This window comes from Lygodium microphyllum, chromosome 20 (genome assembly GCF_053477565.2).
Source record: "Lygodium microphyllum isolate KBCC chromosome 20, Lygodium_microphyllum_v1.1.10, whole genome shotgun sequence".
NCBI lineage: Eukaryota > Viridiplantae > Streptophyta > Polypodiopsida > Schizaeales > Lygodiaceae > Lygodium > Lygodium microphyllum.
Window position 1 is genome coordinate 123,318,669 of NC_141154.1, and position 16,734 is coordinate 123,335,402.

Below are 16,734 nucleotides of genomic sequence, written 5' to 3' on the forward strand. Positions count from 1 at the left end.
TGAATGCCTAGGTTTCGAATATTAACCCCGCATGGAAAGGATGCATTGTTTTAATTCTTGTAGGGAAGTTTAAATGCATTGGGAAATTTATATACTCATTCGATCTACAAAGTTTAGTTGCATGTCACGTACTTGCATTTGCTTGCACTTCCGTGGTCAAGGGTAGTTGCATTTTTGAACGTATCTTGCATAAGTTAAAAGATGAAATTGTGTGAAGGCATCCATGTTGCATCTTGCCAAGGATAGGGCTTATAACACATAATGCACTTTGGTAATAAATTCCTGGTTGTGACTCGTGTATAAGATAATTGTAAAGGGTCATTACATGATGTCTAAATAGTTGCAATGTATGGAAAAGATTTAGAAACTTTGCAAATTGCATGCAATGATAGTTACATTCTAGGTTGGGTTAAGCGATAAAGGAATGATTAAATGAATGATGTATTCCTTGGGATCTAGTCATGAAAGATTAAAGGCAAAAAGTTCTATGGTCTTGATATTGGATATTCACATGGAATAATATAACTTATACATCTTGCAGTTACTTACATCTTTTAGGGGAAGTATTTGCATCTCTAAGGGAAAGATCACCTTTAATCGTAAGACACTCAGATCAATTAGGTAGATCGCATGTGATCATGTACTCACATGAGATTCATCAAGTTGTGAATAGTTAGCATACGATGAACACCTCAATGTGCTGGGTTAGGTTAAGTTATATTAAAATTCTGCCTAGTATCACACTTAGGATGCCGATCTAATATTTTCGATCTCAAAGGTCCTACCCACATTCTTGTAATGTTAGGATTATTTTAAACGCCGTGCAAGAATGATCTAGGGTTCTCACCCTAAGGATCAATTGACCAAATACTAGACCTCCGCAAGAATTTAGGGACCCTAGGGCCAAAACGTTTATTAGCCTAGTAGGGTTAGGGTTTTGGATTGGGTCAATAAGACTCCCAAGCCCTATATCTTGATCAAAGGTATTCTTGATCAAGGAATACCGTGTGATGAGAAAAATAATCCCACGAGTTAGGTGTTGACACCTATCTCGTGCAACAAACTTTAACGTCATATGCTCTTGCATCTAAATCACAAAATAGAACCCCTACACCTTAGACCAAGTTTGGTGAGTTCTAATTACAAGTCTAATTTTCTAGAAGCTGAGTAGTCATCCTGCTACATCACTCTTCCTTGGGACTGATTTGCCAAGCCAGGGTAATAATTAATTGCCAAGAAAAGCAATTGACCAACCAAGTTAGGGCAACGAGGTTGCCCAGGATTTATTGTCTATAATTTAAGGAAACCTGAGGTAGAAACAATTTGGGTCAATAGGGTATAAACCCTAACCTAAGGAAAAAAGGATAAACATCTTAGTAGTTGGTCGTACAAATGACCACTCGAATACTCGTGATTGTACACCTAGGAGCACTGTTTGTACTGATTTGCTCAAGGAACTAATTTAGGAAAAACATCTAATGCTTCAGGTTAAGAGCCTAGAGGGAGAGGCAGTATCAGTTACCTCCGACTGTCTACTTGACCCTATCCAAGGGGGTTGTTAGCCGTGTCGGGTACGTGGACCAAACTCGCCGCGAGAGGTCTCTCTGTGGGTGCATCTTGGAGTAGGAGGATGCTTGGGTGCCAGGGGAGGCTCTGGTCGTAAATTCCTTGCCTCCGGATCTTGCACAAGAGGCCGATGTGACTCTAGATGGGATCTTGAGGCCCGTATACTAGTCAACGGGCAGAACTTGGAATAGCGATCCCTGAGGATTGCTGGAATAGCCTTCAGGTAGATTATTTGATGTATTCCAAAGACTGATAAATAAAGATCAAATGTTGATAAAGGAACTTGCTTGACATTGTTTTTTTGTGTCAGTATCTAAGTTACATGAAGGAACCAGTGATTAATTGTTTAATTAAGGAAGCTATTTTTGCTTGTCAAACTAAATGTGGTAGGTAATTAGATAACTAAAGCAACCCGAGGAAAGTGCAGTGGATGTGACCCTGGGTCCATCCTATGAAAGGGTGGTCCCAGTTGGCTGGGAACTTTTCTCAAAGGAGTTGACAGCGAGGTAACAATGACCTAGAAACTATGGAGCTAGAGTCCCGATTTATGTTTTTTTAGGGGAACGGAATGGGACTATGCCTTACGGGCAGAGAGGTTGAGCTTCGCATCCCTCTCGTTTCCCATTCTCCTTGAACCAAGTGCAGTATAAATCTGCTTCGACCCTGATGTTTCTGCGCAAAGTTGTTCGTCTGGTGCTTGATGCTATAGCTACCTCCTAGGAACTTGACTATTAGGAAAACCTTGATTCAGGTCGGCGGCCCTAAGCGGGAACAGCCAGGTCCTTCCACTTCGTGGCAGGCTCGGGAAGACCTAGATCGCAAACCCCGTGACATTCCTTGTGAGTGCTGGGCGGCGCTTTCTAGACTCTCTTCCTGATGGGCTGCTAAGATATGTCCTACAAGTGGACAAGGGGACACGTTACATGTAGTAGATTATAAGCAAACATGATTAGTCTAACTGGCCACCACATCATTATTTGGAGTGGAGTTAGGCTCAAAACTATGACCACCAGGGGAGTCAGCCTCTTCTAGTGAGGATTGTGAGTACAACTGTGAGTCAGAGGTAAGCTATAATAGTGACCCCAAAATGCCTCGACCACCTAGGACCAAATGCAGTAAGGTGGACCTCCTAGTCCACCTAAGGTGCAAGTGCTAGAGGAAGGGATAACAAAGTAGTCAAAGCCTTCAAAGGATGACTGACAGAAGAAACCCTAGGATTTACCCAAGTGCTTCACAAAGTTTAAGAAGGGTGATCAAATAGTGGTGTTAGTAGGAGCCAAGTGGAAAAGGGCATGCAAATGAACCCATCAAAGGACTAGCTAGAGTTAAGGAAGTCAACTTGGCAAGGGAAGGAGACAAGCCTCAACCTTGTATATAGTAGATGACCTAACTAAAAAGGAAGAGACTAATCTTATAAACCTCTTAAGGGAATCCTCCAATGTGTTTGCATGGTCTTAGACATGAAAAATAATGGGAAGATTTGAATGTGTGTGAACTATAAAAGGTCAACACAGCTACAAAGAGAGACAACTACCCATTACCATACACTAAGCACATGCTAGAGAGTGGCAGGAAATAAAGCCTATAGTTTTTTGGATGGCTTCTCAGGTTATAATCAAGTGTAATTCCATCTAGACGATAGGTATAAGACAACATTTGCCATTGAATGGGGGTGTTTGCCTATATAGTCATGCCATTTGGATAGACCAATGCCCCTACTATCTTAAAATGCCTCATGTGTGCTAGGACATGCTTAGAAAATGGTTGGAGGTATTCCTCGATGACTTGTGTGTGCATATCAACTAGGAAGAGCACTTAGAAAAGCTACAAATAGTTTTTGAATAGTATAGGAAATATAGTCTCTCTCAGTGAAACCCTTAAAGTGCTAGTTTTGGGTGACACATGGTTGTAGTATAGGGTACATTGTGTCAAGGAATGGGATAGCCACAGACACCTCAAAAGTCAGGGTAGTTGTAGACCTTCCCCCTCTGACCACTTCAAGGGAGTTCAATGCTTCTTAGGCCACACAAGATACTACCGGTGGTTTGTGCTGAACTATGCATTGATTGCTAGACCTGTGTACAAGCTGTTGATAACATTCAAGTGAACTGTGGAATTTTAGCAAGCCTATGAAAGGCTTAAACAAGCTATAACGTCTTCTCCTATCTTAAGAGCCTTGTCCATTACCTTCCAAGTTGACATTGATGCATCAAGGTTTTCCATGGGGATATTGCTGTGCAAATCTGGTGATTATAACCTTGATTGTCCAGTGAGTTTCGCTCATAGACAACTCATTGATATAGAAATGAACGATCCCACAACAAAGAGGGAAGGATTAGTCATGGTATTTGCTATAAAGATGGTTGGACACCATCTTCTAGCAATACCCTTTACCTCATTTATTGATCATCAAGCATTGCTCTATCTTGTGAATATGCAACAAGATGCATTGCTCGATGATTACTTTTGCTTTTGGATTTCGTCTTCTCTGTGTGATAATACGCAAGGGAAAATAACACTATGGCATATCATATGTTTCGCATACCCACCAGTGAAATAGTCAGATAGGGCATCATTGATGACCTACCGAATGCACATCTTTTTAGAATTTCCAACGAACAAGAATTGTTTATAGCATGATGTATTGGACAGATGATATCATCTACATCTTGGAGAATGGATTACTTGAACAACCCATAGAAAATGCTGTTGGAAGAGAGGGAGAGAGAGAGAGAGTGGAGTAGAAGATCAGCCTCAGCTCATTGTTGTTCTTCTTCCATTATTCTTCCATCATACTCACTGAAAGAGACTTACACACATAAATATGACTAACCAAGACTAATTGTGAATAAGTCATTGACTACAATGACTTATTGAATGTCACACATGTGTACAACTATATCTAGCTAATGTGGATCACACACATAAAGATAGACTAACTGAAGAGTAATGGGAGCTTGATATTCTAACACTCCCCCTCAAGCTCAAACCATCTGATAAACTCCAAGTAGCTATTTGAAGTATATGAACTTTTCTTTACCAAGAGACTTGATAAATATATCTGCTACTTGGTCTTCAATCTTCACATGAATCAAGTCAATCTGCCTTGTAAGAACCATTTCTCTAATGAAATGGTAGTGAACCTCAATATGTTTGGACCTAGTATGGTATACAGGATTGCTAGCCAACATAACATTGCCAAGGTTATCACAATGCAATCTCACTCTGCTTTCTAGCTGTATTCCCAAGTCTTTCAGTAGTTTCATCAACCAAATTACTTCAAAAGCCTCTAAGGCAGCTCCTCTATACTCAGCTTCTGTACTAGACAATGCAATAGTATGTTGTTTCTTACTTTGCCAAACTAATCATATTGCTGCCCAATCCAAATGCATAACCACTGGTTGACCTCCTATCATAGGCACAACCAGCCCGATCAGCATCAGTAAACCTTGTCAAGTCAAGAAATTTTTCATATGCATTAAAAAAACCCATATTTGTAGTACCCTATCTCATGATCCTCCTAACTGCATCTATATGTTGTTTGCAAGGCTTTTGCATAAATTGACTAATCAACCCCACTGCATAACATAAGTCAAGACCAAGTATATCAAGCTGCCCAACATCTGTCAATACATGGTCACATTCTCTATGTCATTCCCAACATCAATCCCTAGCTTGACATTCTAATCAAGAGGTATCTCCATAGGCTTGCATTAAGCCATACCATACTTCTGTAACATGCCCTCTTCATCATCTCCAGTCATGATAAAATCATCTACATAAACCACTAAAAACACATATATGTGATCTATCTTTTTTGTGAACAGACTATGATTTGCATCACCCAATCTAAATCCAAGTTGCTGTAAATAACTACTGATCCAAGCATTCCATGCTCTAGGTGTCTATTTCAGCCTATTTAAAGCCTTTTTTAGCTTACATACATGTGTAGGAAAGTCCGGGTGAATATAGCCTTCAGGCTGCTCCATATATACTTCCGCAACCAAATCACCGTTCAAGAAAGCATTCTTGACGTCCATTTGCCATAAGTTCTAGACTTTACATGCTGCCAAAGCAATGACAGTTCTGACTCTTGCCATTTTAGCCACTGGACTGAAAGTCTCCTTATAATCAAGGCCATACTAATGCGCATACCCTTTTGCAACTAGCCTGGCCTTATAGCATTCTAACAAACCATCTGACTTGCGCTTAACCTTGTCACCCATTTGCAGCCAATGGAAACTTTTCCTTCAAGCAACTCAACCCATTCCCATGTCTCATTTTCAGCCACGATTGTATATCCTCATCCATGGCAACACACCAGTTATCATCTGTAACTACATCATCAAACTTTATAAGTTCTTTGTAACCTGTCACACTAGCCATATATGCATAATGGCAGGCTAAATAACCAGTGTATGCAAACATGTCAATTGGTTTTCTGACTCTTTTAGATCTCTGTAACTGTGGCTCACTCTGAGCTTGCCTCTCATGAGACGGTACATAATGACTTTGCCTTGCTTGAGGCATCATAATAGATGGAATGTCCAACTCACTATCCAAACTGTCGTTGTTAGATGACTCATAACTTGCTGTACGTGGACCTGTCACATCCTCAAGCATCTTTTCTTTTCCTTTATCCAATCTCCCCCTCACTGACATATCCATGTCAGTGGACATAGGAGTACGACTCTGCAAGCGTCCTAACCAAGCATCTTTTCTTTTCCTTTATCCAATCTCCCCCTCACTGACATATCCATGTCAGTGGACATAGGAGTACGACTCCACAAGCATCCTGACCAAGGACTTAATGTAGGTGACCCATCACCTGTAGGACCACTCATAGATGTACTCATTGTAGGTGTATTTTCAGCATTACTAGTGCTGGCTGATCCATCAGTAGTCACTGCAATAGGATTACCATACCACATTGCCAGATTATAAAAAACAACATCTCTGCTAATCAATGTCTCATGTGTAGACGGTACATAACACTTGTAAGATTTCCAGTCTTGTGCATAACCTAGGAACACACTCTTGACAGCTTTAGGATCCAATTTCTTCCTCTTTTCATCAGGAACATGCACATATGCAATGCTGCCAAATACCTTCAAATGTGAAATATCAGGCTTATGACCATACAACCTCTCATATGGAGTTCCATCATCATGAATCCCTTTTGTAGGGGTTCTGTTCAGCACATAGACTACAGTCACTACTGCTTTAGCCCAATAACCATTTCTCATTCAGCATAGCTCTTGCCGATTCCATCAGTACCCTATTTTTCCTTTCTGCTACACCATTTTACTGCGGTGTATAGCTGCAAGTTAACTGCCTTCTGATCCCATATTTAGCAAGCTACATGTCAAAGTAATTAGAGGCATATTCTTCACCTCCATCTGATCTAAGACATGAAATTTTACAGCTCAATTCATTTTCAGCATGCTTCTTGAAGTCCTTGAATGCATCAAACACATCATCCTTATATTTTAGTATGTAAAGGCATGTGTACCTACTGAAATCATCAATGAATGACACATAGTAATGAGCACCACGAAACGAAGCATTATGAGATGAAACCCATACATTTGAATGTACCAACTACAAGGGTCGTGAGCTATTCCGTACATGTCTCATAAATGGAAACTGTGTTTGCTTTCCAAAACTGACATGCATCACATACATGTCCAAAGTCATGATACTTGAACTTAGGCAGCCCAAGCACAATCTCCTTCTGCTGCATAGATTTCAGCTTTTGTACATTCACATGGCCAATCCGCTTATGCCATATCTCAACATCTCGTATAGCACGATCATCATGTGTAAACATGGCTGCTTTCAATTCTGGAATTGATGCATCAAGAGTAAACATTCTGCCATCTCTTTGGCCTCTAGCAATCAATTTGTAGCCATTACCATATTCTTCAACAAAGCATCCATTATTAAATCTCACCTATAGATTCTATTCTATACCATCTGTTCAACTGACAAAAGATTCTTGGTTATTCTAGGTACATGTAGTACATCATGCAAGCTCTTTTTCTTGTCATCAGGCATCAACAGAGGTACAACTCCTTTATGCTGAATAGTATGAAGGGTGTCATCCCCAATACAAACATGTCCATACAAACATGTACCATCTCATCAAACCATTCTCCATGGGGTGTCATATGATTTGAAGCCCTTGAATCAATGTACCATCTCTCATCTCTGTTTTGGCTAGATGCATTCTTAGACACATGCATAAACCTGTCACCCTGATCATTAGGAACTCCGCTAGATGAAGCATAATTTCCATGTTGTCTACTCTTGGCTTTCATGTTAGCTTGCTTCTTATGACAATATTTGGATATATGCCCATATCTACTGCAATAATGACAGTCCTTGTCCCTGTTGAACTGATCATTTGATTGCCAAGATCCTCCTTTGCCTCTAGGGAACCTTTCCATGCCTCAAAAATTGCCAAGTGTCCCTCTATATTCGTGCCATGCCAGGCATTCTGCTATTGTTGTCCATAAGTGTTTTGAGTGTCTCCTCGACCTCGAAAAGAGCCATGGCCTCTGCCGCCTCTGCCATGCTGGCTAGAGTAAAGAAAAATGTCTCTGCTTTGAGATGTACTAGAATTTGTATTTCAGCCCAAGCTTAACTTCCTCATGCAGCAACAACGCAATCATCTCATTCCAATCAGGGGATTCAGCTCTCACAGAAATAGACATATCAAATGCTTTATACTCTTTGTCAAGTCCATTCAATGTCACTGCAATCATATCATCCTCAGACCACTGAAGATTCAATGGTGGCAAGATGATCTGCTATGTTCTTGATCTCTGTAGTATAGGCCTAAATGCTTATGCAATTCCTAGACGTGTTATTAAACTATTGCTTCAGCTGAATCTTTCTTGCATGTGTTACATTTCCATAATTCTTCATGAGTATGTCCCATACATCCTTTGGGGAAATGCATCTAGTAATCTGTATAACCATAGCATGATATATGTAAGGAAAACCAATGTAACACCTTGCATGCTCTCTCAGTCCCTAGCTTATGAGCCCTTTTCTAATCATTTGTTGGATTCCTTTCAGGGATTTTAGGTTCAACCTCATCTCCTGTACATAAGTCCCAATAACCTCTGCCAACCAAAAAATTCTTCATACGGAACTTCCATAAAGTAAATTTTTTGTTGTCCAGCTTTTCTCCCACAATTTGAGTGATATTGTTAGTGCCTTGAGCATTTGCCATAGTTGCAGCTTAGGTATTCAGTGATGTATACAACCTGTAAGTATTTGGCTCCTTTTCCTACAGTTCAGGACCAGTTTCTTGCTATTTAGGATAGTTTCCTACAAATCAGGATAGTTTTCTACAATTCAGGATAGTTTCCTACAATAATTTTTTGCACCAAATAAACAGGGTATTTTAGCCCTTTACAACCTCAGAAACATCCATAAGCATGTGGGATAACTCGTAGGTGTTTTATTCAATACATAGACTCTGCAAGCATTGTATCTCTGTCTCATGTATTCTTACTATAGTGAAGAGAATATGCAGTCTAAAACTTGCAACCTGACATTCAGGCACCTTACTGACATTTAGGAAATCAACTCCTTTGAGATTCTGAGTGATCAATGATGCTATTTTCTTCAGGAATGTAGAGAGGCAATGTCAGACATTGCATTTACTGTAAATGACTAGCCAAGTAGATGTCAAGGCATTTGTTTCATCTCTAGATTTCAATCTTCATTTGCATCCAATGCTCTCTTTAGTCTTTCAAGCATTCAACATACATATGTCAAGTCACACAAATGAAAGGAGCTCCAAAATGACATGTAATGCTTCAGTAAGAGACAATGCCTGTTGCCTACATTTAGTGACAGTTTCTAGTCATTAAAAAATTCCAAATTTGAATATTTTTTAGCATAAAATCTCAGCTCCAATGCATGACATCAAGTCCATATGACTTCCCAGCATATACCTATGCTTTAATGATACTCCTGAACAAGTTTGAGAGTTCTAAGCTCATGTCAGAGGTGCATACATGTTGTAGGTTGTCTATGTACAATAGACCACTATTATTTCAGATTTGTAATCAGTTCTTCAAGCTCCCAAATGAGCTCTCAATCAAGCAATGGTGCTATCACCTACTGTTTATTGTAGTAAACAGCCAGTCTGCACATGTCTGTGCTAAATATCTCAAAATTTGTGAGGAATTTGAAAAAAGTTTCTTCTGCAAAGTTGTAGAACACATTGAACCGGTCAGAAACACATGCCATTTCTCCAGAAACCATTTCTATAGCAAGATATAGCTTTTGCAAAAAAATAGGCTATAGGCACAGTCTCCTTTGATGACATTTTCTTCAGATCTAATGTCTTGATGTCAAGTGACCACTGCCAAGCCTTTAGACTCTTTATGCATTCAAGCTCTGATACCATGTTGGAAGAGAGGGAGAGAGACAGAGTGGAATAGAAGATGAGCCTCAGCTCATTGTTGTTCTTCTTCCATTATTCTTACATCATACTCACTAAAAGAGACTTACACACATGGGTATGACTAACCAAGTCTAACTGTGGTTAAGTCACTGACTACATCGACTTATTGAATGTCACACACATGTACAACTATATCCGGTCACACACATAAAGATAGACCACGACTGAAGAGTAATGGGAGCTTGATATTCTAACAAAAGCTTGGTCAAAAAGACTAATATTGAGTATCCAACCCTATCAGTTGATTTCCAGTCAATTATATTAGTTAGGATAGGATGGACTCCTAAGGAGATGTGTTTGTGAATACGAAATGCATGATGTGCTCTCAGAAGCATATGGCATGATTGATGGAGGATATTTTAGTGGAGACACCACAGCACACAAGGTGCTCCAATCTCAACACTGTGCTAGCCTACGCTATTGCATGATGCAGCTAAGTTTGTGAAACACTATGATGAGTGCCAATAGACCAAAGTCCCTATTCATAATGAAAAAATTGCATTGACCCTAGCGATCGCATGCCAATCATTTGAGAAATGGAAAATCAACCTCATTGGTCCAGTCAACCCTGTGGCATAGTACTCACAAGCCAAGTACCACATACTATCTCACCAAGTGTGTGCAAGCTTGAAACATGCACAAAAATGATGCTAGGACCACAATTAAGTTCCTTTGGGAGTAGCTAATCTTATGGTTTGATTGTCCCATAGAGTTAGTTAGTGACCAAGGTACACACTTCATCAATGAAGTGATTGCTCACTTGTTATTCACATTCTCAATAATCCATAGGAATCCTCACCATATTATCCTCAAGCTAATAGTCAAGCTAAGTCCAGAAACAAGATCTTGGTGAACGTCCTAACAAAGGTAGTCTCTACTGCACCCAATGGCTGGGACAATAAGCTCATGGTAGCTTTATGGGTTTATATTATGGCCTACAAAATGGCCATCGGTTAGACCTTGTTCAAATTGACCTACAGAATTGAAGTGATTCTACTAATAGAGTTCTTTGTTTTAGGCTTGATAATAGAAGTCTAGGAGAGATGGGAGGGTAAGAAAGCATGAACAAATATGTTGCTAGAGCTAGAATGCCTATTTGAGACTTGCCCCATTGCAACCCATGCCCTAACTAGTGAGAAGGCATGACACAAGAGTTGGTTTGACAAGAATGTCAAACAACAATACTTTGAGCAAGGAAACCTAGTCTTGCTATATTCCACGAAGGGACACAAGCAAAAGATGAAATTCAGGGGATTGGGACCTTTCAAGGTTCGCAATATTAGTAGAAAAGGCAATGTAAAACTCAAAACCCTAGAGGGGGAGGGAATAGGATTTTTCAATGAAAGTCACATAAAAAAGTATTACCCTCCGTCACATAAACTCAGGAACCTCCAATGATAGAACCATCAAGAAATGTGAGAGTTGCAATCATCACTGAAATAGAGGATGATGACGAGGAAGTAGTAGCACCAACCTACCTATATATAACAATGACCACTCAAAAGGCATATACCTTTGACACTCTAATTGATAAGGGAGTTGACTCTAACATCTTAACATATGATCATTGGAATGCTATGGGTCAACCCTAATTGCAACCAACAAACACAAAACTCATCCCATTTGGAGGGTATACCTATCTACTCTTGGGGAAGTGCAAACTAATGGTTTTTAATTAGATTGAAAGCCTACCATCATCTTTTATGTGCTACCTAACAAACAAAGTGTTGGCAAGGAATCCCTGTTGGATCACACTTTTAAAAAACAAGTTAATTGTAATGTTTACTACAACTCGCAACGCATCCACCTTGCCATAGGCAATGTTAGAATAGTAGTTGATTTTGACAAGGGTACCATAGCCATCCAAAAGCCTAGAGTGCCACCGATAGTTAATCCTAGTATCAATACCAAGGAGGGGGATAGTGCACTAGAACGTACACCCATTGTGAAGTCCCACCAACATTTAGAAACCACGACCAAAGCTACATGTCAACCATTCAAGTCGGTTCCCAAGAATAGACCATAGCCTCACAAAAGATAAATGTTTGGAACTCAGAGTTTCCATGCCTCACACTTTAGACCTAAATGGAGGAGTTGATGCCACTGTGGTATACAAGTGACTAGGCCGCACTGTGTCCTAAGAGCTCTATTGTGTGCCCAAGGTTACTATGACGATAACACCTTGGTGTGGCTACCCAAACCCAGAAATACCACGTATGATCCTCAATATCATGCTCTAAAAAGTAAGATTTAGAAACACAAATCAAAATAGGATAGGAGAAAAACCAAGAAGAAGGGTGCTTAATCCATGAGTGCTCCAATGGTCTATTGACCAAAAGCTCAAAAAGTGTTAATGAGAAACCAATCATCAATAAGCTCTCACCTAATAACTCTGATGTGATCACCACTGCACAATATGATGACAAGGCATTAATCAAAATTCCAACCCAATCAACTCCTCGAACCATACTCATCAAACCTGATGAGAATTCCAAAGTAGAAGTACAATGCACCAACTTGTCCAGTCTAACTAAACCAAAGCCAATAGAGGTCTTAAGCCATCACAACAACAACGATCCATTCTTGAAATGGATCATCGCAACAATGATGATCCATTCTTTAAGTGGCTTACAAAATGGCCATGGACATAGGAGATGACTTAGTAACATGCATCTGATGATTAGACTCAACTTTCACATTGTTTGCTAGAATTACAAACTCTTGAACCTAGGCCTTCTTGATGAAACCATAGCAAATGAGATACATTCCTTGTAGTGTTCTTGAGAAGGATACGAATTCTTCTTCATTAAGATTTCCACCATTGAAGAAGAGTTGATTTCCAATGAAATTTCCAGAAAACAGGCCTTAAGATAATACTGAATCACATCCTTCAAGAAGAGAAAAACTCATGCCACCATAGGAACTTGCTAAGCTTTGATGATTAGTTGAATCTGAATCCAATTTCTTACTTAAGTGGTATACTCTCTACATTCAATGGGCACAAGAGGATTATCAAATCATGACCAATGTAGAACAACGATGTGCCATCAAGACTTTCAAGTATGACCAAACATATGTGGCCCCAACTTCATTTAGGATACTAACAATAATAATAAATTAGACATTAGAAGATAATATCATGCTACGTCCATACTTGGATAGGATCCTAATAGAGGAGGAATTCCACATTGCAAGCCAAATCCACTCAAGTGACCTCTTGACCAATGTATTGACAATTATCACATAGGTGGACATCTGTCCACACAATATGGACTGTCATGTGACACTTGAGTATAACCCAAAGTTTTACAATTGGCTCTTGAAATGGTAAGGCATACCAAGGATGCAGTAAAGGCCCTTAAACCTTTATTTCCACAATCTTAGGAAGGATTTTCATCATTTCCAAGGGGGAGGGGGTAAAGTGGAAGCTGAATAAAAAATTGAATTAGGAGTTGAACTTCAAAAGAAATGGATGAATTGAACTTTATTCTTCTTTTAGTAAAACATTCTCCATGAAGTTCTTGCATGGAATGTATGGATTGATTGATGCAAAAATTGTCATTTTTAGGAGTTATACATTTTATCATATGATAGTATTTCTTTCTAATCACTTTACCTTTTATGCAAGAAATGTCGTTCAAGGATAACTTATTGTAGGCTATTGTACAATGAGTGACAGGAACCCAAGTGGCAAGTCAGCAAGATAAAACCAGTAAGCTTTCATTCTCGAAGGAAGAACATAGAAAATATTGTTTAGGTATGGAGATATGTGCCTTCAACTAGTTGGAATACCATAGCATCCATAACTTGGGAGAGTTGGTGACATTGGAAGAGGTAGTCAAGCAAATAATAGAACCATGCAATTTTACCAAGTACTTAGAGAAGGTAGGCCAGGACCTAGACCATAACAAATGCACAGAAGTTTTGAAGACCTTTGATTCAAAGAAAAATAATGGCACGGTGACAATTAGACAAGGAGATGCCACTAGAAGAGTGAAAGTCGAGAAATTGTGGAGAAGGCCTTGGGGTTAGTGGACAAGCCAGAGAAGAGACCGAAGAGAGATGTCTATGGGTTATTGGGAATGGACAAGAAGGTCTACATGAATGATAGAATTAGCTTGGTTGATATTCTTGAGCCCACCATTAGATTGCAAGTGAAGATGGTCCACACCCTCTTCTCAAGTCAAATACCCTCATGAATAGAATAGTACTCTTTCTTGAAAGCCTTGTAGCAAATACATTGGATGAAGAAAACTAGAATGCCTATGTCTAAAAAACGATCCACACCCTCTTCTCAAGTCAAATACCCTCATGAATAGAATAGTACCCTTTCTTGAAAGCCTTGTAGCAAATGCATTGGATGAAGTAAACTAGAATTCCTATGTCTGAAAAACAATCCAGGCATCAACAAAGGCACTAGCAACAGTGCCAAAGGCAGTAAGGAGAGAGTCTCTAGCTACAATAGCGGAGTCATAGAGGAAAAAACCAGCATGAAAGGTGTCGACCATAGGGTTCAAAGGGGTGCTAATGGCCATAATTTAGGAAGCCTTGGGAGAGCAAAGAGAAGTAGTGAAGAAAACCCCTAAACAATCACCAATCCAAGAAGAACAGCACTCCCCCACTCTAGTGAGTCCTCCCACTTCATTCTCAACAAGGAATGTGGGGGACAAAGAATTCAATAGAGTTTAGCGAGAGGAGGCGACACAAACCGTTAAAGGAGAAAGAAGCTGACCACCCCACTCAGCAACATCAAGAAATCTCTAGTGAAAGGATGATTAGCAAACAGTGGGGCTTAGATCCATCAAGCCAAAGGGAAAGAAGAATCACACTAAAGATTCCTATCAAAAGAACCAGGTCCACCAACGAAGAAAATAGAGAATTGCAAAGGGTAAAAGAAGAATCCATGAAACTTGAGGGGCACAAAAAAAGACAAGAGGAAGACAAAGAAAGACCAAGACAAGAGGAAGAGGAGCAGATAACTTTGGCCATTAGAAGATTAATGGAGAATGTACCGACATGGGAGGATGTACCAAGCATAAGTGATAATGTAGAAGAGCCGAGACAAAGACCTGTGGTGAAAGGCAAGGCAAAGACTCCTTTGCATGCAATCCCACCAGTGATGGCCCCGATGCTCACTTCAACTCAAGGAACCACCAAGGAGGGGGCAATCAATGAAAGTAATTTCATGGCTTGGGTGCAATACCTCATAAGAAAAGTGAAAGAGCTTGCACCTGCACTAAGAAAAGGATCTCCACTTGCAAGAATCAAAAGACTAGCACAATAGAGCTTATGCCAAATTACACCAAGGGCCGAAGGCAATGTCTTGAGGAAGAGGTTGATAGTTTGAAGCAACAAAGAGAACATCTATCTAAAGAACTAAAAGAGGCAAAGGCACAAAGTGAGCATAAAGCAAGGAAAAAGATGGGGGAACTATGTAACCAACTTCACACATCACTCCACGAGTAGGTCATTCTAAGGAAATAGATAGAGCGAAAAAGAACAAATGAGTATATTATGGCAAGAGTAAGAGCAAGTAATAGCTACCTTAGCCCAATATCAGAACTAAGATTTGGAGTAGATGAAGGGGAAGGTGGAAGAATGGGCAACCAAGAATGAGGATAGGATTACAGACTTAGCTTATTGGTGGCTGCCCATTCAGACCGTGAACACGTTATAATAGAAAGCAAAGCTAAAATAGTGGAGATAGGGATGTTGGAGCAACAAAAAGCCTTATTAAACATAGTATTCAATGTCACCTAGTTAAGAGAAGAAGAAATAATTGAAGAAGTCAAAAGGAAATTGGAGCAGGCAAGGAGAGCACTTCAACATGAACTCCATGCCAAGATGCCCAACTTAGGAGTGGTGGAACAAAGAGCCCATTTGATCACTACTAGATTAACCATGCAAGAACTTGAAATGATAGGATTTGGGAAGCCAAAGCAATGAGCACACCCTCTTCCTGAAGATCCAAGAGAGCCAATGCATGAAGAGGGACCAAAATTTGAGCATGACCGTATTCAGGAAGAGTAGTCTCATGAATTGAGCCCCCCACTACAACCATGAGCACCTGCAAAAGAGCATGGTGAGGAAGCCCCACCCCCCGAGAAGATGGTAGAAATGAGGCACAAGTGGAGGGAGCAGGTAGAGATAGCATGAAGAAAGCTCCAAGCCAAAAGGCACTACAAGTTCCTCAGGTGGCCATCCCTTAAGGAGAGAAGTGCAATTTTGTGAATTGGACCAAGCAACTAGTGGTATGGGAGTAGTGGGAGAATCATAGCCGATCATTTCAATTTTACTTCATCTTCCCTTGAACATTGGACAAATTATTATCTCCAAGAGTTGTGGATGAAGTGATAAAGCTCTCGGCTAGATTGGGGAAGAGATGTTTAGAGGAGAAAATTAGACGCTCCACAAGATGGCAACATGAGCCTACAAATTACTGGGAGGACAAGGTGGTGAAGGTGCCTAGGAAAGTGGAGGGGTATGAAGCACAACCTAAGTAGCACAAAAACATTTGGGACTCTAACCTAGATGTTTGGATGGTATTTTGTAGTACAACTACCATACGAGAGGAATGATCTTATACTTTCCCTACCCACGGAGAATTGGAGCTAATTTTAACCAAGAAGTGCATGGTAAGTATGACTTTCCTAAGATCTATAATATGAATGCCTCATTTTCAG